The sequence below is a fragment of the Schistocerca piceifrons genome, chromosome 1 (genome assembly GCF_021461385.2).
Source record: "Schistocerca piceifrons isolate TAMUIC-IGC-003096 chromosome 1, iqSchPice1.1, whole genome shotgun sequence".
NCBI classification, from domain to species: domain Eukaryota; kingdom Metazoa; phylum Arthropoda; class Insecta; order Orthoptera; family Acrididae; genus Schistocerca; species Schistocerca piceifrons.
In genome coordinates this window covers 347,230,963-347,252,643 of record NC_060138.1, presented here as the reverse complement: position 1 = coordinate 347,252,643, position 21,681 = coordinate 347,230,963, and the positions used below count along the sequence as shown (strand labels likewise).

The 21,681-nt window shown below is 40.7% G+C and overlaps 1 protein-coding gene across 1 annotated transcript in view; it reads right to left on the bottom strand.

Moving 5' to 3' along the window:
* Positions 1 to 21,188, bottom strand: part of LOC124789489 (hexokinase-1-like) — a 286,562-nt gene extending 265,374 nt beyond the window's left edge. The window contains exon 1 of the mRNA XM_047256873.1: positions 21,092 to 21,188. The gene's annotated coding sequence lies outside the window, so the exon portion shown is untranslated. The remainder of the gene's footprint in view (positions 1 to 21,091) is intronic.
* Positions 21,189 to 21,681: the final 493 nt, after the last annotated feature.

The following is a 21,681-nucleotide window of genomic DNA, read 5'->3' as shown; positions in this document are numbered from 1 at the left end:
TACTCTGTCGTGTCATTGAGGGAGGTGCTGCAGTGATTTCGACACTGAATTAGCATTCAGTAGTATCAAATGTCCGCTTGTCATGCTGATTTAAGTTTACCATGATTTACCTTTATCTTCCAGACGGTTCAGTTTACATGACCACAGCAGATACTTTGCCCATACTTGGCTGAGTCATTAGTCGGCCCATAACTAACTATAATGAACTCTGATATTTCTTTATTACTACGACTGGTACTTTTGAGATATACACTCCTGGAAATGGAAAAAAGAACACATTGACACCGGTGTGTCAGACCCACCATACTTGCTCCGGACACTGCGAGAGGGCTGTACAAGCAATGATCACACGCACGGCACAGCGGACACACCAGGAACCGCGGTGTCGGCCGTCGAATGGCGCTAGCTGCGCAGCATTTGTGCACCGCCGCCGTCAGTGTCAGCCAGTTTGCCGTGGCATACGGAGCTCCATCGCAGTCTTTAACACTGGTAGCATGCCGCGACAGCGTGGACGTGAACCGTATGTGCAGTTGACGGACTTTGAGCGAGGGCGTATAGTGGGCATGCGGGAGGCCGGGTGGACGTACCGCCGAATTGCTCAACACGTGGGGCGTGAGGTCTCCACAGTACATCGATGTTGTCGCCAGTGGTCGGCGGAAGGTGCACGTGCCCGTCGACCTGGGACCGGACCGCAGCGACGCACGGATGCACGCCAAGACCGTAGGATCCTACGCAGTGCCGTAGGGGACCGCATCGCCACTTCCCAGCAAATTAGGGACACTGTTGCTCCTGGGGTATCGGCGAGGACCATTCGCAACCGTCTCCATGAAGCTGGGCTACGGTCCCGCACACCGTTAGGCCGTCTTCCGCTCACGCCCCAACATCGTGCAGCCCGCCTCCAGTGGTGTCGCGACAGGCGTGAATGGAGGGACGAATGGAGACGTGTCGTCTTCAGCGATGAGAGTCGCTTCTGCCTTGGTGCCAATGATGGTCGTATGCGTGTTTGGCGCCATGCAGGTGAGCGCCACAATCAGGACTGCATACGACCGAGGTACACAGGGCCAACACCCGGCATCATGGTGTGGGGAGCGATCTCCTACACTGGCCGTACACCACTGGTGATCGTCGAGGGGACACTGAATAGTGCACGGTACATCCAAACCGTCATCGAACCCATCGTTCTACCATTCCTGGACCGGCAAGGGAACTTGCTGTTCCAACAGGACAATGCACGTCCGCATGTATCCCGTGCCACCCAACGTGCTCTAGAAGGTGTAAGTCAACTACCCTGGCCAGCAAGATCTCCGGATCTGTCCCCCATTGAGCATGTTTGGGACTGGATGAAGCGTCGTCTCACGCGGTCTGCACGTCCAGCACGAACGCTGGTCCAACTGAGGCGCCAGGTGGAAATGGCATGGCAAGCCGTTCCACAGGACTACATCCAGCATCTCTACGATCGTCTCCATGGGAGAATAGCAGCCTGCATTGCTGCGAAAGGTGGATATACACTGTACTAGTGCCGACATTGTGCATGCTCTGTTGCCTGTGTCTATGTGCCTGTGGTTCTGTCAGTGTGATCATGTGATGTATCTGACCCCAGGAATGTGTCAATAAAGTTTCCCCTTCCTGGGACAATGAATTCACGGTGTTCTTATTTCAATTTCCAGGAGTGTACATTGTTGCTGAATAAACAAAAACATAAACAATAATCATCTCACTAATTTCCGGAACACTGTGTCAGCAAAAACTTTCGTTTTCAGCATTATTAGCAGTGATCGAAGAATGCTAAAGACCAAATGAACAAACCGCTCGAAGACTGAGAATGACTGAATAAATGTAGATGGACGCGAGGATTGGACACGAATAAACAGACTAACAGTGATGCTTACAGAAATAAAGAAAAAGAGGTTAAAGGAAGAGGTAGAACACAGTATATTGGCTGGAGTAATGGCGTCAAGCAATACACAAAAGACAAAGTATTAGAGGTTACGAAAATGGCATGGTTTCGTTAGAGATATGCTCAATGATGAAGCGCAAAAAGTAAGCTGATTATGCGTGTCGTTGCAAGTATATTAAGTGCTAATGCTAGAGCAAAACGAATACTGCTCTCGTCACCTGATTCAACTCGTAGGAATACAGTCTCGTTACTTTTGTTCGATCCAAATTGTTTATCCGTGTCAAGGACGTCAGTTTAAATACTGCATGTACACTAAAACAAATAATAAGTGGAAAAAGAATATAGCTGTGGGGGATTTAAAATCCCGACGGAAAGCAAAGCAGCCGAAACTGCGTACACCATGTTGGTACTGGTCTACTTTCTGTGTGTGCAGCTGTTGTTAGTCCCGTCCTACGCACGCTAGTACAAATTGCGAGCACGCGCTAAACGCAAACACAGCAGCGAGGAATTTGGTAGGCTATACGCGGTGTCTGAACGGCGCACCTTCGTTTCGTCGCACGCGAGAGACGTTCCCCACGTGGGCGGCTACTGTCAACCTTCACAGCTTCGCGTTCATTCTCTGATCTCTGCAATACGGATCAGCCCCTTTCCGTCAAGAACTATCGAGGGAGGTATGGTGTTTCGAGTGCAGAAAAAATTCCCTCCGTCAACAGTACACTGAAGAACTATTTAATATATGTGGACGGCGTTGATAAACAATAAAACAAATACTATACTTGGCATCAACCAGGAACCAAACATTGTTTTCATAAAAATTACCTTGTAAGAGTAAAATAATCTCAGAAGATAGCAATAAACTATAAAAACAATAAGTATCCAGCTTTATCTATAGACTATTAGGTAATGGTTTCTGACACAAAGGAATCACCCCTCACGAAAACGTGGAAGCAACAGGAACATTCATAATCTCGACAATACGACAGACGTGTTATTTAATTAACCAGAATGCGGTAGTTGTAAACTGATATGTAAAATAAACAAACAGAAAGGGAAAACTCTTCAGTTCCTCAGAAATGTCCTTATTGTACGGGAAGAAGAGACCATTGAAAATGAAACGAAGATTTAACTGCCGGCCGGTGTGGCCGAGCGGTTCTAGGTGCTTCAGTCTGGAACCGCGCGACCGCTATGGTCGCAGGTTCGAATCCTGCCTCGGGCATGGATTTGTGTGATGTCCTTAGGTTAGTTAGGTTTAAGTAGTTCTAAGTTCTAGGGGACTGATGACGTCAGATGTTACGTCCCATAGTGCTCAGAGCCATGTGAACCATTTGAAGATTTAACTGGATTAACGGCAAACACCGAAACATATCCATCTCAGGAGAGTAATTATTGTTCCATAAAATATTTTGTTGAAAATCGCGTAGTTACAAATGCTTTCAGAGATGTAAACCCCGGTTTTATTAAAGAGTGTAGCGGGAGGAATTGTCCTTTCATTTCGCTTTAGGAAACTGTTTAACTATTATTTTAAGTGTCATGTTAAACGTGCATATCGCATGACTCACAGCACAGACAGGCAACATAATGAACAACACTGATTAGCTGCGGAACAATTAAATCTCGCAGGTAGCTTGAAAATGGTGTACATCGAAACCTGAAAACAATTTTATTACGCGACTGCAAGTACTTGATGAGCAGGTAAATAATAGTAATCGTCAATTCACTGACATTTATAAAAATAAAGTAACACGTGGTACGTTGTGAAACTGTACAGAACATTGGTTACTTTTCTTTACTGGATGTAAGTGAAAGATTGTTACAGAAAACAGAAATGAGGCGTTTCAGAACATCAAACACAGAACGAAATCATACAAATACAAAGTATACGAAATTGCGTACAGGATTATAGAATAAAACCGGTACATCATCGAGACAAAATGGAAAACATTTGCACATACTTTTGGCACATGTCAACATACATCAATATAAAGTATAAATCATCTAGAGTACTATACAACATCCACAACGTTTTATGGTTTTCATTTATAATTATGAACTTGATGTTCCAAGCAGAGACGGAAAAGAATCAGTTAACATGTCAACATTTACTGCTCTGCAGAGCACTGTAGGAAATCCTGAGATAAGAAATTTGATATACTACGCATGGGGTCACAGAAGTCACGAAATGCCTTAAAACTGGGCTTTGGAAAACAGTTTTTATCAGCTGTTTAGAGTACCAATCACAGAGTTATTTCGCAACACTTTGTTTTCACATGAAAATCGTGGAAAAGAAATTGCGTATAGAAGATTGATGAAGAGTCCAAAACGTGGAACAGTCGAAATGTAAATAATAATACATGATACAGAATGCGGAAAATAGCCAGTGACAGAATAATGGGTAGCGTAGCCTTGAGCTAGTAAGTCGATGATTCTCAGCACAGGACAGAGAGGAAGCTTTGCTCTATTTACAGAACATAACGCAATTTTTTTAAAGCACACTTTCCGTGACAAAATTTGGTAGTATTAAGGACACAAGTCGATTATTTTCACTATTTTGTAACGCGTTAGTTATTTTAATTGGTGTTTTATTTAAATTAATGTGTTGTGACATAAAGCATCTCTGTTTTAATTATATAACACGTGTGGATCTCTAAAGAAATAACGTTTCTCCATGACTGAAGTGTTACCAGACTGCTGATACTCTTAACATCCTGAATTACTTTATTTGTCCCCTGCAAGTCTATCAAGAGTTACATCGCTCATCTGTTGCACTCTATAGACTTAAACAGTCCGGTGCACAAGGGGTTGGATTGGGTTGTTTTGGGGGAAGAGACCAAACAGCTAGGTCATCGGTCTCATTGGATTAGGGAAGGACGGCGAAGGAAGTCGGCCGTGCCCTTTCAAAGGAACCATCCCGGCATTTGCTTGGAGTGATTTAGGGAAATCACGGAAAACCAAAATCAGGACAGCCGGACGTGGGATTGAACTGTCGTCCTCCAGAATCCGAGTCCAGTGTGCTAACCACTGCGCCACCTCGCTCTGTGGTGCACAAGGAATACAGAAATAATGGAAAGGTAAACACCGCTATTAAGAGGTAAAAGTCGTAACAACTTACAGGTTATGAAAGATGGCTCATAAACTGAGGTGACAAAAATCATGGGACACCCCACAGTGTCGTGTCGGAACTCCCGGATTAATGTAGCAAGTCGATGTTGCATGGACTCTAAAAGTCGTTGGATGCCCCCTTCACAAATATTAGGTCATGCTGCCTCTATAACCGTCCATAATTACGACAGTGTTACCTGTGCAGGATTTTGTGCGCGAACTGACCTCTCGATTGTGTCCGTTAATGTGTGATGGGATTCATCTCCGGCGATCTGGGTGGACTGCCGAATTGTTCACGAAGTTCTTCAAGCTAATTGCGAACAGATTATGCTTATCCATTACGGATATTTTAGAACCGTGACTGTATATTAATGTAAATAAATTATACACAACTGCAACCAGTCACTTTTTTCATTAATAGTGCTTTATTACATTAACCGGTTTTCGAACCCTTTCAGGTTCATCTTCAGATGATTTCGGGAGAATCCGGGAAGTTACATCATTACTGGTAGTAGCATAATGCTGGGTGCTGGTTCTATGGCAGAAAGATGGGTCACACTTTAATGTATCGCCATGACTGTAGATTATCTGTCGATGTTGTTGTTGTTGTGGTCTTCAGTCCTGAGACTGGTTTGATGCAGCTCTCCATGCTACTCTATCCTGTGCAAGCTTTTTCATCTCCCAGTACCTACTGCAGCCTACATCCTTCTGAATCTGCTTAGTGTATTCATCTCTTGGTCTCCCTCTACGATTTTGACCCTCCACGCTGCCCTCCAATACCAAATTGGTGATCCCTTGATGCCTCAGAACATGTCCTACCAACCGATCCCTTCTTCTGGTCAAGTTGTGCCACAAACGTCTCTTCTCCCCAATCCTATTCAATACTTCCTCATTAGTTATGTGATCTACCCATCTAATCTTCAGCATTCTTCTGTAGCACCACATTTCGAAAGCTTCTATTCTCTTCTTGTCCAAACTATTTATCGTCCATGTTTCACTTCCATACATGGTTACACTCCATACAAATACTTTCAGAAATGACTTCCTGACACTTAAATCGATACTGGATGTTAACAAATTTCTCTTCTTCAGAAACGCTTTCCTTGCCATTGCCAGCCTACATTTTATATCCTCTCTACTTCGACCATCATCAGTTATTTTGCTCCCCAAATAGCAAAACTCCTTTACTACTTTAAGTGCCTCATTTCCTAATCTAATTCCCTCAGCATCACCCGGTTTAATTCGACTACATTCCATTATCCTTGTTTTGTTTTTGTTGATGTTCATCTTATATCCTCCTTTCAAGACACTGTCCATTCCATTCAACTGCTCTTCCAAGTCCTTTGCTGTCTCTGACAGAATTACGAGTACAATGTCATCGGCGAACCTCAAAGTTTTTATTTCTTCTCCATGAATTTTAATGCCTACTCCGAATTTTTCTTTTGTTTCCTTTACTGCTTGCTCAATATACAGATTGAACAACATCGGGGAGAGGCTACAACCCTGTCTTACTCCCTTCCCAACCACTGCTTCCCTTTCATGTCCCTCGACTCTAATAACTGCCATCTGGTTTCTGTACAAATTGTAAATAGCCTTTCGCTCCCTGTATTTTACCCCTGCTACCTTTAGAATTTGAAAGAGAGTATTCCAGTCAACGTTGTCAAAAGCTTTCTCTAAGTCTACAAATGCTAGAAACGTAGGTTTGCCTTTCCTTAATCTTTCTTCTAAGATAAGTCGTAAGGTCAGTATTGCCTCACATGCTCCAGTGTTTCTACGGAATCCAAACTGATCTTCCCCGAGGTTGGCTTCTACTAGTTTTTCCATTCGTCTGTAAAGAATTCTGTCTGCAGACAGATACGAAAAAAAGCCGCCTATACTGTCGCAGTAAGTAAAAACTAAATTCACATCCATATCGACAGATAATCTACAGTCATGGCGATACATTAAAGTGTGACTCATCTTTCTGCCATAGAACCAGCACCCAGCATTGTGCTACTACCAGTAATGATGTAACTTCCCGGATTCTCCCGAAATCATCTGAAGATGAACCTGAAAGGGTTCGAAAACCGGTTAATGTAATAAAGCATTATTAATGAAAAAAGTGACTGGTTGCAGTTGTGTATAATTGCGAACAATCGAGGAACGGTGACATAACGCATTGTCACCCATGAATGGCTACAAATAGTCTCCAAGTAGCCAAACATAACCATTTCCAGTCAATGATCGGTTCAGCTGGACCAGAGGCTCCAGTCCATTCCATGTAAACACAGTACACCCCATTATAGAGCCACAACCATCTTGCAAAGTGCATTATTAACAACATGGTTCCATGGCTTCGTGGGGTCTGCATTACACTCTATCCTACTATCAGTTCTTAACAACTGAAACCGGGACTCTTGCGACCAGTCCATGGCAGTCCAGTCGTCTAGGGTCCAGCCGATATGCTCACGAGCCCAAGAGAGGCACTGCAGGTGATGTCGTGCTGTTACCAAAGCCACTACCGTCGGTCGTTTGCTTCCATAGCCCATTAACGCCCAATTTCGCCGCACTGTCTACCGGATACGTTCCTCGTACGTCACACATTGATTTCTGCAATTAATTCGCGCAGTCTTGCTTGTCTACTAACCATGACAACGCTACCCAAATGCCGCTGCTCTCAGTCTTTCAAGTGGAGGCTGTCACCGACTAAGTTGCCCGTGGTGAGAGGTAATGCCTTGAATTGGGTCTTCTCGGCACACTGTTGATTCTGTGGATCTCGGAACACTGAATTCCATAGTGATGTCCGCAACGGGATATCCCCGCGCCTAGCTCGAATTACTATTCTGAGTTCGAAGCTGTTAATCCCCGCCTTGCGGCCATAATAACGCTGGAAATCTTTTCTCGTGAATCGCCTGAGTACAAATGACTGCTCAGCCAATGCACTGGCCTTTTATATCCATGTCCGCGACACTACCCCCATCTGTATATACACTGCTATTCCATGACCTTTGTCGCCTCAGTGTAAATAACCTCTTCGAAATTTGGAGGTGGATTTCTCAGACTAAAATAAGGGAAAAAACCCGTAGAAACACAGCTCGAAAATGTTTCGGTTTTGAGCTGTTAATGAAACAATGTATGAAAGGTGGCTACACTGAGCCACAGCGCCAGAGATTGCGCCAAAGAGTATTATTCAGCCGCCTCCACAGGCAGTGCTTGGGGAGAACTCGTAGTAGTCAATGCTTGTTGAGAACTCGTAGTAGGCAGTGCTTGCTGATATGTGGTAGTGAAGAGTGCTTGTCGAGAGGTCGTGGTGGGGAGTTCTTGTTGAGATGTGGTAGTAGAGAGTCGGTGTGGAGATATATTGTAATGATTAGAGTGATTTTCGTCAATATATGAAGGTAAAAGAAAAAAAAAATTTTCCTTTTCTTTTTATTATCTCAATGTCTTAAATAATGCAGCATTACAGGTTCAGTCAACAAAGCATCTGGCTTGTGTTCTTGTATTAGAGTGTAATTCTGCTCTCCTTACGCAATTATAGTATTTCTATTTTTTAATTACTTCAGTATAAATGATATTTAAAATTTCTTGTCTTAGTGAAGAAGAACCGTGCCAGATGTGTACGTTGAATCACATTTCCACACACAGAACAGCTACACTTGTGCTTTGTTGGCTTCGTAGGTTTTATAGTTGCTGGGGACTTAATTAATTAATTGTATTAACGAAAATTTTCATTTCATTCTTTGTTGTTGTTCCATGCAGTCAGATTGCGGACAAAAACTAGTCAGGGCCAACCGTTTACGAGACACAGCGTAATCGGACATACAGCTACCAAAAATATTTACATTTTATTTAATTAAGCCCCCATGCACGTGGCGACCGCTGCTTCGGATCGTCCCTTGGAATTCTTCTGATTGTAAAAATAGTAGACGGTAGTATTGTTGTAGTAATTTGTAGTTTAGTAATTGTAGTCTATATTGCATATGTAGATTTGGTAATTCGCATTCTTCTAATGGTATTTTTCAAAATTTAATTTTTATTGTCTTATCTATGGGTTTGACAATTTAGGGCAATTATTTCAATTGTTCGATTAATCGTGTTTGAGGGAAACATTTCGTGTAAATGGTATTGTTGGAGATAAAGTGTCATTGTGTGCAATTTTCATATAGTGACGAGTTTTGTATATTTTGTAAATGATTACGCGATCAATGAAAAAGGCAAAAATGATGAATACTGAGAATGACGAAATTGTTAACATGGCGAACTCGCCAACACAGGAGAACAGTGTGATGAATAATGAAGTGGAAAACAATTTAATAAGTCGGGAAAATAGTCCGGAACCATTTCAAAATTTTTCTCAATCAGAAAATTCACAGAATCCGAGATTAACGACAGAAGATTCTGGAATAGTATCGAACGCAGATAGCTTTATGGCTATGCAGAAGGAAGTTAGTTTTGCGGGAAATGTTAGGGGCGAAAAGAATTTTGAACAATTTAATATGGAGCAGTTGATGGGTGTAATATTTAATTTGGGATCTGAATTAAAAACAGTGGCAACACGGTTAGACTTACAAATGGGAATAATGGAGCAGTTTCGATCTGAATTAAAAACAGATAGGGGAACAATGGAAACACGGTTAGACTCACTGGGATCACAAATAGGAACAATTAAAACCGAGATGGGAACTTTGGGATCTGAATTAAAAACTGATATGGGAATAATGGAAACACGGCTAGACTCACGAATAGGGGCATGTTTCAAAAATATGAAAGATGAATTAAAGAAAGAAATCAGAGAAGAAGTACAACCAATTTTGAATGCTTACAATAATAGATTAATTGCAGTAGAAATCAGACAAAAGGAACAGGCTAGAGAACAGGAGGAAAGAGATCGTGTGATAGTACAGAAATTTTCAGAGTTAAATTTACAACACGCACACGATAAGGAAGAAATATTTGAGAGAATCGAGGAATCCGTACCAAATGACAGAATAAATAACCTAACACAACAATATGAACAGTTAACTACCAAATGTGTCAATACTGAAACCCGAGTCGCGACACTTACGGAAGACGTAAATAAACAGAAAGAACAAATAGGTGATTTATCGGAAAGAGTTGAGGACATTTCAGACAAATTGACAAATCTTAGTTTAAATGGGGACAGAGATTCAGATGATACAGCACCATTGCCATTTGCAGAAACCGAAGAGTACCAGAACATAAATAAGCATGTTGAAAATCAGGGAAAATTTAATGAACGCGTTAAAAGGGAAGTTGAGGCATTACGAAAGCAAGTCAAACAGATCGAAGGCGAAATTGTAGGAAAAGACAGCAAAAGAAATTTGGAATCACAGATAGAAGAGGGGTTTGAAGAAAATAATTTGTTTCATTTACGGGATGCAACAAGAGAGCGCCAGGCGCGTGAACTTGACAATAATCGACTTTGGGACTGGGACAGACGCGGTAGGTCTTTGTCGCCACGAGGAGAAAACTTTGACTATAAACACTTTTTGACTGTTCGGAAATTTAAGATCTTCCGCAATTCTAAGAATGACATACATCCATGTTCATGGTTAGATCAATTTATGTACGCACTTCCACCAAATTTGCCACTAAGTCACAAAATTGAAATTATGTGCGACTATTAAGGTCCTCAGGGGATTCACTACTCTAAGTGAATATGTGCCGTAGCATGCATAGGGCCCCGAGCTGTAGTGGTGCTATTTCCCTTTTAGTTTTCTGCACCGCTGCCTACTCTTTTACTATTCTTTGCATCTGTCAAAACAACTCTTCGACTATCAATCTATCTAGAGAGTAAGTAAACATTAACCGGATATGACTATTTTACCCAAAAGTGATTTCGGAAATTACCATTTGGACTTACTGTATCTTCAGCAGCATTCATTCGTAGTTTAAACGAAATCTTACCTGTTTATCTTCGTGACAATATTACTTCATATGTTGACGATATTCTTATTGCTAAACGTTCTTGGAGTGAACACAACAAAATTTTGGATTCATTATTACGTATCTTTGCAAGAGTTGGCATTACTGTGAACTTGGAAAAATCTGAATTTGGTCGTTCACAGGTGAAATTTCTCGGTCACATTATTTCTACAGAAGGTATTCTTCCTGATCCAGAGAAATTAGACGCTATTCGTAACTATGCTGTTCCTACCACAAAACGTGATGTTCGTAGTTTCCTAGGTGTCTGTTATTTTCTTAGACGCTTTGTTAGATTGGACGATTTGGCCACACCTCGTTTATGTGAACTATCTGGAAAGAAATCTAATTGGTGTTGGGATGAGGAAGCTCAGTCAGAATTTGAACAACTCCGTGATGCTTTAGTTGCTGCTCCACTTCTTTCACATCCGGATTTATCTAAAGATTTTTGTTTGGCGACGGACTCATCATACAAGGGCCTAGGGGCACACTTATTTCAAGAGATAGAAGAAGACGGCGTTGTAGTCCAGAAAACTATTGCATTTGGAAGTCGTGTTCTCTCTAAATCAGAAAAGAATTATTCGATAACGGAACTTGAGCTTTGGCGGTTGTTTGGGCTTTTACAAAATTTCGCACATTTTTGTTTGGCAGACATGCTAAGGTTTACACCGATCATCGAGCTCTGGAATTTCTTATGTCGACAAAATTAACTCATGGCAGATTGTCACGATGGGCGTTGTACCTACAGGAATTTGACTTTAGTATTGTTTACATACAGGGTTCTTCAAATATTGTTGCTGATGCTTTATCACGTGCACCTATGGGTTTGAAAGAAAGTGCTGAAGAGGATTGCATAGAAAACAATTATTGTTTGATGTATATTCAAGGTGTTGCGTTTGAGAACTTTATTTCGTCTTCGCTCCAGGACATCGCTAAGGAGCAAAATAAGGATCCAATCTGGAAGGACATTAAGGAGAAGTGGAGGAGAAAGGAAAGCGTAGCGATTAGACAGCATTATTTAGTTCGCAATGACATTCTTTTTAAACGAAAATCGGTCGACAACTCTGTTTGGTTAGTTTGTATTCCTGATGAGTGGGTTAATGAGCTGATTTGGTATACGCATTTCAGTTATGCGCACTTTGGTCCCAGACAATGCTTTCATAAATTACGGGAAAATTGCTACTTCAGTAATATGGAAAAACGTATTCGATCTGTTCTGGCCAAATGCAAATTATGTCAAAAGGCTAAGCCGCCAACAATTTATCACAGAGCACCGTTGTTTCCTATCATTCCAGCGAAATTAAAGGAGATGGCTGCAGTCGATTTGTTCGGTCCAGTGGTTCGTTCTACTAATGGTTTTGCGTACATTTTCGTAGCAGTGGAGTTGACATCAAAATATGTGTGTTTTACACCTTTACGCAAAGCAACAGCTTGTTCAGTATCTAACGCTTTTATCAAACATTTTCTTAAAGAAGTTGGTCATGTTGATAAGGTTATATCAGATAATGGATCACAGTTTCGTTCTAAAATTTGGCTTCGTACTCTACGGCGTCGTAAGATTAAACCAATTTCCATTTCACTTTTTCATCCTCAATCTAACGCTTCAGAGAGATGGATGAAGGAAGTCAATAAATTGTGTCGTCTTTATTGTCATCAGAATCACAGAACTTGGGATCAGTATCTTCATATTTTTCAAAACATTCTGAATGAACTCCCTAATGATTCAACTTCTTTACCGCCGATACTGATATCAAAAAACAAAGCGCCGACAAATCGCATATCTGAAATCGTTCCTTTTCCGCCTTCACGGAAACTGCGGCATTCTGAAGTCGTGAACCTGGCTCTACAAAATATTGCATCTGCGGCTGCTAGAAGAGAGAAATCAACTAAACATCCTGGTCGTTTAAAAATTTTGTCAGTTGGTCAGAAGGTGTTAATTAAGTCTCATCGTTTGTCTCACAAAGGAAAAGGCTTGTGTCGCAAATTTTTTCTGCTTTATAACGGTCCATATAGAATTCGCAAAATTATTCATGATAACACTGTTGAAATAGAAACTCTTAAATCACGACGCTCTAAGGGAATATATCATATATCTAACGTTAAAATTTTTGTGGAATGACATACTTTAGAGAAACTAACAGCTACATGTAAACACGCAGAGAGTACAAGGATACCACCCTGTGTTTTGGCGGCGGCATATACTCAAAGCAACAGTCAAGTCTGCGCGCCGCACAAGGCAGTCGTTGACCGCAAACAATTACTTCCTACGTCACGCGCCTACAGCTGATCGAGCGCTCAGTGCGAATGCACTGACAGCCGTAAACAAATACACAGTTTAATTTCTCCGACTAAATTCAGTATAAAGCTATAGTGACTTGATGAATTATGTTATTAACATTCAGTATTTTTCAGGATACGGTTCTATAAAATATTTAAGAACTTCAGGTAAATTCTGTGTGTCTCCGACGTTAAGAGGACTTGCTATCGAGAAACTTTCAGAAAGAATGTAATTTCCAAGAAGAAACTAATAAACTAAAAAAGGTAACTATTAATTGAGTTTATTTTTCAGGTAACATATTTCCACTTAGGTACGTACTTTAGACGTAATTTGCTGCTCGCGATTACGTGATTCATACTTTGTGCTAATTTCATGTTCTATGAATTTATTTGTGAAGCGACGTGCTTGCGTACATTTGCTGATTTTTGTCAATGTTTTATTAATGAACATGGTTGTTATTTGTATATATTATGCATCGCTTGGCTGCACTGCTTCTTCACTGATGTCATATTTTTTTTATTATGTGTCTGCTGTGCTTATTTATTTAAATTATAATTGTAAACTGACTAATTGTGCTGATGTGGTTAGGTATGTAAGTTATACTTTGTGATTTATCTGCTTGCGCCTTCATGTTTACTTATTAAGATTACATATGAACATTTATTTGCTTATGCTGATATGATGCTAATGACCTGTTTATTATGTTAGATAACATATTTGCTGCCTTGCTTATGGATTGCATATTTACACATTTCTGTTTTGTTGTCATAACTACTCTTTAATTTGGTATATAGAAATGCTCACATACTGTGTACGAACATAGAGTTTAGGTCACATTATGGTATTAATTATAGATTGTTCGCTTGGCAGAGCCTCGTTGTAGGATTTGTGCTGCATCCACTTGTTGACATTCTGTTCTCTACTGGTATATTTACTCGCTATTGCATGTTTTGCTTACGCTCAGTGCCTTATATTTTTAAGATAAGAAAATGAACTGCTATAATTCGACGAACAACATTAGTACAAGAAACTTCATAGAAGTCACATGAGCTGGAGGTTTTATGGAAGCTGTATAAATTTATGCTAATAGGAAGGAAGTTAACGACGTGATATACCAACACTAGGTTTAGACCATTGACAGTTATTACACTGCATTTTTCGTGAGCAATTGAAATAGGAAGTGACACTTGACACAATAAATACTCCACATGTTTGCTTCTGCCATGATTCTTGAAGTGGTGTACACACAGTGAAATATTATGATCATTCACACTCCGTAATCGTACTTAATTACTGAGAGTTATTCGAACTAAGTCTGTTAGAGGTCATGTATGCATTTCTTTTGTTTATAATTCATAATGAGTAGAAGATTTGGGTCAGATGGATTACACAGAGGTTGTGTGTTGACAATGTGTCTTCGGATTGTATGGGATGATGAGGTTTGCATTAGGATTTTATCTGTACTTGTTCGAGGAGACTGACTAGAGGAAAGAGTTGTTATGGAAGTGAAATGATATTGGTAATAAGGTTTATATGTATCGACGTATTGAAGAGGTATTATTGAGATTATGTGAAGTTGATGATTATTGGTGTTTTGGTGGACAAGAGGTAAGGTAAATGCTATTAATGATAAGGTTTATATGTATCAACATAAGAGGTATTATTGAAGTATTGAGATTATGTGATGCTGATGATTATTGGAGTTTTGGTGTATAAGAGGTAAAGTAAGTGAGGAGCATATTTTTTTTTGTTGGTCTATATGGAACAAGGAGGATGAAGATAGCAGACTAGAACACTAAAGTAGAAGGAAGATTGTCTACACACACTTGTTAAATCAATAAGCAGTACTTTTTTTTTTTTTTTTTTTTGGAGAGAGGAAGTATTTGCATATCTTGGCTCACTGACAGTTGTTCAGCAACAGTACATTTGATTTGGCTTGGCAAACATTGGTCTTGACATGATGACTATGACATTGACTTAACTATTATTGAATGTTATACATTGCTGCCACTACTACTTGATACACAAGATGAACATCAAATTTTGACAGAATTGCATTTACACAGTTAACACTATTCAATTACACAGTAGTACTTAATGTGGATGAAAGATGACTGAGTGTGTTTTGTGTGTTTTCCTTTCCTAATCCTACCCACCTATCTCCTAAATATTATTTTATTGTTTGTAGTGGCTTGCACTGACATCCATAAATATTATAGGTTTACTGATATTTGAGTATTTGTAATAGTTAATATGACAATTATCTGATATCATTTGTGTGTTTATTAGAATTTGTATGTTTAGTGTAAGAGCATTGTAAAAGCATTTGTATGTGCATTCAAACTATTGTTCATGCCTGAACTGTCTGATTAGTGATGGTGGATATTATGGACTGTTACCTGCACTTTTTCAACATAATGGGTGCCACTTAGAAATGTTTAATTTCTGCTGATGAACTGTGTGATCAGTGATAGTAAATATTATGGACTGTTACTTGTACTTTTTCTACATGATTGGTGCCACTAGGACATGTTTAATTTCTGCTTATAAACTCTGATGAACAGTGTGATCAGTGATAGTGAATATTATGGACTGCTCTCTGGACCTGCTCATCATTGCTAGGTGCAACTGATGGACTGCTTGTACTGAAATAATGTCACTTGTTGGTTTCAGCACCTGTTCAACAATGCTGGATGCCACTAATGAAACTGTTTCTGCTGAGTGATGTCACTTGTTGCTGTCTGCACCTGTTCAACATTGCTGGGTGCCACTGATGGACTGCTTCTACTGAAATAATGTCACTTGTTGGTGTCTGCACCTGTCAACATTACTGGGTGCCACTGATGAACTGCTTCTACTGAAATAATGTCACTTGTTGGTTTCTGCACCTGTTCAACAATGCTGGATGTCACTAATGGAACCGCTTCTGCTGAGAAATGTGACTTGTTGCTGTGTGTACCTCTTCAACATTGCTGGGTGCCACAGATGGAACTGCTTATACTGAAATAATGTCACTTGTTGGTGTCTGCACCTGTCAACATTGCTGGGTGCCACTGATGGACTGCTTCTACTGAACTGATGTTGCTTCTTGCTGTCTGCACCTGTTCAACATTACTGGGTGCCACAGATGGAACTGCTTTTACTAAAATGATGTCACTTGTTGCTGGTTGCACCTGGGTGCTACTGCTGGAACTATCAATTACTTGTTTATTTATTTATTTTTTTAATCATGGAAAGCATGTTATGTGAACATTAGTACAAACTGATTTTTTGTGTATTGTGTGAACTATTATGTGAAGTCACATGTATGAAAAGAAGTTGTATTGCTTACTGTATTTTATATATTAGGTTATTGAAAGGTCAGTGCAAAGCCAAAATTTTAACTAATTATGTGATATTTAGGTATTAATACTATCTTTTATTTTTGTCTGTATTTTTGTGGACGAATTTGGCGGTATTTTCACCACCAATGCTGGCAAAAATACCATCAAATTCTGGCCCGTGGAGGAGGGGCATATGAAAGGTGGCTACACTGAGCCACAGCGCCAGAGATTGCGCCAAAGAGTATTATTTAGCCACCTCCACAGGCAGTGCTTGGGGAGAACTCGTAGTAGTCAGTGCTTGTTGAGAACTCGTAGTAGGCAGTGCTTGCTGAGATGTGGTAGTGAAGAGTGCTTGTCGAGAGGTCGTGGTGGAGAGTTCTTGTTGAGATGTGGTAGTAGAGAGTCGGTGTGGAGATATATTGTAATGATTAGAGTGATTTTCGTCAATATATTAAGGTAAAAGAAAATAAAATTTCCTTTTTCTTTTTATTATCTCAATGTCTTAAATAATGCAGCATTACAGGTTCAGTCAACAAAGCATCTGGCTTGTGTTCTTGTATTAGAGTGTAATTCTGCTCTCCTTACGCAATTATAGTATTTCTATTTTTTAATTACTTCAGTATAAATGATATTTAAAATTTCTTGTCTTAGTGAAGAAGAACCGTGCCAGATGTGTACGTTGAATCACACTTCTACACACAGAACAGCTACACTTGTGCTTTGTTGGCTTCATAGGTTTTATAGTTGCTGGGGACTTAATTAATTAATTGTATTAACGAAAATTTTCATTTCATTCTTTGTTGTTGTTCCATGCAGTCAGATTGCGGACAAAAACTAGTCAGGGCCAACCGTTTACGAGACACAGCGTAATCGGACATACAGCTACCAAAAATATTTGCATTTTATTTAATTAAGCCCCCATGCATATATCACATTGCTCTCAACTCGGAAACTTATAACAAGGGTTCAAAATGTTCTCCTTTAGCGTATATACACTCACTTACTCTTTGGATCATGGACTTCCAATCCCTTCTAAGCACCTTTGACGGTTCCGAATGCTTGTCAAGGCTTTTATCAAACGTTGGCGAAGGGCCCCTGCATTAAGAAAGTCCGCTGCAGAAACCAGTTGTTTTAAATGGCTCTCGCAGACTACAATCCGAAGGAACTAGGTCGAGGAAAAGTGCAGATTGCGATGCTCCCCTACCTATCCTTGAGGTATGACTGAATACCGCATCGGCCCCACCATGCACAAACCCGTTACTGCTACTTTTTTCGGAGAACATGTCTGGTAGAACATGGGCACCGAACAGTGATCTGCAATTCCAGTCCAAGTAATCCTAAACCGTTGCTGAGCTCTGCCTCAACTAGTACCAAGCAGATTTCCATCCACCCACAGATATTGCGAGAGTACGTTCGTGGGGACATACTGAACACTGGTATGAGTTTCAGACTCGACAACGTCGTAAAACGTTTTTTTCATTAACGCGTTATAAACGAATAATTTGGAAAATAAGTTTATGCTGACTTTTTCTTTCTTTTGATGTAAGTAATCGGTGTCATGATATTTTGAAAGTGTTCTGAAAGCCTAGGATACTAAAATACGCGAGGAAATGACAGGAATACCTGACATTTTGGCACGTCCTAAATTGACCTGGACGAGGACAATACCGAGACTTCGTTTCTGGAATGTTACGAGCAGTTATAAAAGCCGCAAGTACCAAGTTTTTCCGTATACGGATGGCCAGAAATTAACAACTCAGTGCTACCTAATTCGCATTTACATTCAGATGCAGTTGGAGGCCAGAGCACATAAAATTTGAAACATACTGATTATGTTGCGACATAAGTACATTTTCCCGCAAGTCGCCTTCAGAATCTTCAAATATCTCTGGGAAAAAAGTCAACAACAATAAGAATTCAAGAAGTCAGCAAAGGCTTGGGATAAAAACAACATAAGAAAAAAAGTAGTAATGATAAAAGAATGTTTTGGAGCGAGAACTTCAAACATACAAGGTTTCCAAGAGAGGAAGAAAAAAGTAAACACCGAGGTGGCCTTAAACAAGAGGATAGTGTTATCATTTCATAGATACAGTGCTACGTCTCTGCAGCCAAAGAGAAAATATTCTAACAGTATTTCAACTGGTTTGGTCTGGCAAGTATTCTTGGCCATGCTATACGTGTTGCTAAATAGTACCTGCTTTTAAATCTTGTTAGGTATTTTCATATTAGCACATTACGTGCGTAATGTGACACACCTTGTGTGGTTGTGTGGACGTGCTATAGATACGTGGACTTTATCTACCTTTAAATTATTTACATTTACGATTTTTTTACACTGTTACACTTGTTTCTTTAAGGTTTTGTTTACCGTGACTCGACAAGTTTCGATTAGGTGTGCAGTTCTTGTATTTACGTATGTTGGTATCATCTAGTTTTAATTTGCATTCGTGGTTTTTGTCATGTTAATCATTTTACATTACTACACCTGCTTTTATCACCTGTGTCCATTGCGGATGCACATGTGACAACCCATATTATACCAACTGGATATGGTAATATGTCTGTACTTCCAAGCTCGTGAATTCTGCATGTTTACGCACTTGTCTCATTTCATCGCTGTTTCCGTCCGACAAATATGTTGGCTACACGAGAAATTCGTTTTGGCTACACGAGTAATTAGTTTTATATATCTTGTGGATGAAGTTTTTATGTAAGTGGAATGCGTTTCTGTGCTTGCCACATGGCTCGTGTTCACATACTGTTTGGAAACGCCAAGAATAACAAACACCGAAGTACTGGGAAGAATAGGAAGATCGAGGACTTTGAAAAGTAGATTTACCAAGGAACACCAAGTACAGTGCGTCCCGAAAGGAATGGTTAATATCCAGTAATATTCTAGTAAATATGGGATCCAAAGTGCATACCAGAAGAACTGTAAGCACTACTTCATCTTCGCTACTGTGAAGCAAATCTATTGTATTGAAAACATTGTGAGAGGTTGCAGTATGGACCAAAAGAAGAAAAATAAGTTCAGTAAACACGGGTTCCTAAGGCATGCCTTAAGAGCTAAGATCAGTTGTTCACTAGAAAAGATTCGTTACACAACATCGATGCTGAAGAAGTGCTCATAGCTCTTAAGTTATGCGATTTAGATCCGTTGTTTGCCAGATATTTTTGCTTCGAATGTTCGTTCCTGTCACATCCCCGAATATTGATCGTCCTCCTGGGACACCCTATATATGTTAAAAACCTATGTATACAGTTCATCTTTTTATGTTCTTTATTCTGTTTTGTTACATTTTGTCTGAAGAGTGGAGTATTGTTCCCCTAAAAGCCCACCCTCGCCCGTATGGGAAAAAGGAAGCAAATACAATACAGAAAAACGAAATACATACACACTGCTGGAAACTACAACATATCACTTCTTTACGTCATAGAATGAGGTTGAACATCGTACGTAAATACTAGTTAGGTTCTCAGTTTTAACTTTCCGTTACTTTACTTTTAATGCCAGCGAATTTTATTTGGCGGCAATGTTGGGGTTCAGTATGCTTGAAAATGACAAAAATGTCAAAACTGCATTCGCAGTAAATATTTTTAACAGGCATAATCAGAATGGCTAAATTTAATATTGCATTTTGTCACAGAAGAGAACAGCACATTTCAAAACAAGCAAAACGAGGATAATGGAATGTAGTCGAATTAAGTCGGGTGATGCTGAGGGAATTAGATTAGGAAATGAGACACTTAAAGTAGTAAAGGAGTTTTGCTATTTGGGGAGCAAAATAACTGATGACGGTCGAAGTAGAGAGGATATAAAATGTAGACTGGCAATGGCAAGGAAAGCATTTCTGAGGAAGAGAAGTTTGTTAACATCGAGTATAGATTTAAGTGTCAGGAAGTATTTTCTGAAAGTATTTGTATGGAGTGTAGACATGCATGGAAGTGGAACGTGGACGATAAATAGTTTAGACAAGAAGAGAATAGAAGCTTTCGAAATGTGGTGCTACAGAAGAATGGTGAAGATTAGATGGGTAGATCACATAACTAATGAGGAGGTATTGAATAGAATTGGGGAGAAGAAGAGTTTGTGGCACAACTTGACAAGAAGACGGGACCGTTTGCTAGGACATGTTCTGAGGCATCAGGGGATCACAAATTTAGCATTGGAGGGCAGTGTGGAGGGTAAAAATCGTAGAGGGAGACCAAGAGATGAATACACTAAGCAGATTCAGAAGGATGTAGGTTGCAGTAAGTACTGGGAGATAAAGAAGCTTGCACAGGATAGAGTAGCATGGAGGGCTGCATCAAACCAGTCTCAGGACTGAAGACCACAACAAAAACAACATCTTTGCCCGAAGCAGGAGTCGAGCCCACAAGCTACGCTATTTGAGGCAGCAATGATATCGGGAGTCAACAAATGCCCGCTTGGAACGAGTTGAGCAGGTGGCGACAAACGTTTCCGAAATTGTAGGCAGTTCTCGACGGGCAGTTAGGGAAGGACGAGAGGATGCGAGTGCGCGGCCGAGCCGGCTCACTTGAGACGGAGCGGCGTCGGCGGCAAGCGAGTACCTGTTGCGGTGGTCCTGCTGCGTCGCGATGCGGCGTGACGTGGCGCGGTGTGTCGTGTGGTGTGTCGCGGGCCTGCGGCAGTGTTCGCGGCGCGGGTTGGCGCAGGACTGCGGCCTGGCCGCGCACGCCGGCGGTTTTACTGCGCACGCCTCGCCGCGACCTCGCCGCTCTGCCGCCACACACGCCGCGCGCTCCTCTCGCCGCAAGAAGACCGCCGCGGCCGCAGCAGACCACTCTGCGAACAGTGCAACTGTACATAACGTCGTTGTTGTTGCTGCTACGTCAGGGCGCAACACAGAGTCACAGACGTCAGCAGCGCGCGAACGACACCAGTATAAAAATTACAAAATTAAAAGCAATGGTGTGTCACTGAGCTATGTGGAAAGCTGTCAGACTCTTCTACCAAGGTTGTACGGGAATGGTTAAAGTGATAAATCAACTATCTCAAGAGTTTCAGGTGACAAAGGGACTACGCCAGGGATGCACACTTGCCCCTACACTCTTTGAGATCTACCTAGAGGACGCATTAAAATCATGGAAAAGGAAAATGCGGAGGAATGGGTGTCCCTATAGACTCGATGGTGAGTGTT